This window comes from Aquarana catesbeiana, linkage group LG03 (assembly GCF_042186555.1).
Source record: "Aquarana catesbeiana isolate 2022-GZ linkage group LG03, ASM4218655v1, whole genome shotgun sequence".
Lineage (NCBI taxonomy): Eukaryota > Metazoa > Chordata > Amphibia > Anura > Ranidae > Aquarana > Aquarana catesbeiana.
In genome coordinates, this window is record NC_133326.1 from 15,959,930 (window position 1) to 15,962,323 (window position 2,394).

General features: G+C 34.5%; 1 protein-coding gene across 1 annotated transcript in view; it reads left to right on the forward strand.

The window, feature by feature from the left end:
• The window catches only part of LOC141131235 (C-myc promoter-binding protein-like), a gene marked incomplete in the record, with an annotated part of 198,952 nt that overhangs the window by 94,744 nt on the left and 101,814 nt on the right, over positions 1–2,394 (forward strand).

Here is a 2,394-nt window from a genome sequence, read left to right on the forward strand (position 1 = left end):
GTAGTAGGTTTTCCTGGCAGCAGCTGCACAAGTCACTGAAAAAAAACAGAAAATGCTCAAATCTAAGATCTAAAGGTTATTGTTACCACATTCTCAGACACTGCAGAGAAGATCCACGTTATGAATTGTAGAGATTTCACTTTCTAATAGGGATATATAAAAGTATATAAATATACGCCGAATGTCAGTTGGACTCTCTATTCTGCTCAGTCAGTTCTCGGTTCATGTGAATGAGCTCTTCACTACATTTATATTTTATTTACACCGAGATCACAGAAGGGTCAGCAGTGCTCAACTATCAAATCATCGACATCCGTATCTAATAAGGTGAAGAACACGTCAGGCACTGAACACGAGGTGGATATTAAGGCTGGTAAATTTTCTTTAAAAAAAAAAAAAAAAAAAAAATCTGCGATTTTCCTCAAAAAAAAAACACAAAAACAACTCGACTCACGATTTGAATCAAGTTTTTTTTTTTTTTGTGGACACCGCACCGGTCCCGAGGAGCTGCGGGCAGGAGTTTTTAGGCGAGGCCGCGGTTTCGGCCTCGCCTAAAAACTCCTGCACGCTGCTCCTCGGGACCGGCGTGGTGAAAAATCAAAAAAAAATTGATTTGCTTAAATTTTGAATCGATTTGACCTCTCAACTCGATTCAAGATTTAAATCGATTTTTTCCCCAGCCATAGTGGAGATATATATATATATATATATATATATATATATATATATATATATATATATATATATATATATATATATATATATATATATATATATATATATATATATATATATCTATATATTTATATATATATATATATATATATATATATATATATATATATATATATAGATATATATATATATTATAATATATAGATATATCTATATATATATATATATATATATATATATATATATATATATATATAGATATATCTATATATATATATATATATATAAAATTTATATTTATTATATAATAATAGTGTAGCGCTACTAAAAAGTGAAAATCACAAAAAAATGGAAAATAAATAACACATCTAAAAAGAAACCAAAAAACAATATAAAATTGTTTATGCTGAATATAACCCAGTGAGGGTGTGAGAAAGAATATCCACAGAAAATCTTAAATGGTATATTCCTCTGGTGAGAGTTATCCCAATCGTGAGATAATCAGTGTAAGGGCTTATCTGTAGTCCACAACAGCGGAACTCAAGATATAAATGGGTACTCTTACCAGCTGTGATGGACCCCAAATGCCATACGACAGAGGGATCAGACAGGCTTGGGATCTTATATTATGTATATCAGATGTTGTTGTATTCATCAGATGTCGCTCAGATACTGGACACAGATGGAAGAACCCGTTCAAGGTGGTATCCTCAGCTCCTGGACCGTGAAGGCTCCAAGTACTCCCCTGTTAGCCGTTTTCAACGATGTCCGTGAGGGCTCCAGGGAATGATCATGTAAAGCAGAAGGAAGGAGAAGGACTCCAATGGTGCAGGTCAAAAACCAATGAGGTTTATTAGGAATGGTAAACACCAATCAATAAAAGTGATCACAGGAACAAGTAAAAATTAAATAAAAGCAATGTGGGATACAAGTAATACTAGCCCATTGCTTTTATTTAATTTCTACTTGTTCCTGTGATCACTTTTATTGATTGGGGTTTACCATCTGAACTTTTATTCTTAATAAACCTCATTGGTTTTTGACCTGCACCATTGGAGTCCTTCTCCTTCCTTCTGCTTTACATGATCATTCCCTGGAGCCCTCACGGAACATCGTTGAAGACGGCTAACAGGGGAGTACTTGGAGCCTTCACGGTCCAGGAGCTGAGGATACCACCTTGAACGGGTTCTTCCATCTGTGTCCAGTATCTGAGCGACATCTGATGAATACAACAACATCTGATATACATAATATAAGATCCCAAGCCTGTCTGATCCCTCTGTCGTATGGCATTTGGGGTCCATCACAGCTGGTAAGAGTACCCATTTATATCTTGAGTTCCGCTGTTGTGGACTACAGATAAGCCCTTACACTGATTATCTCACGATTGGGATTACTCTCACCAGAGGAATATACCATTTAAGATTTTCTGTGGATATTTCTGTCTCACACCCTCACTGGGTTATATTCAGCATAGCCAATTTATATTGTTTTTTGGTTTCTTTTTAGATGTGTTATTTATTTTCCATTTTTTGTGATTTTCACTTTTTAGTAGCGCTACACTATTATTATATTATTCACTTTGAACTTTGTATGTTTGAGTGTTAGCAGCTTGTGTCTAATTTAGCGCAGTCCTTTTCCCCACACATATATATATATATATATATATATATACACATATACACACACACGTATACACACACACACACACATACATAG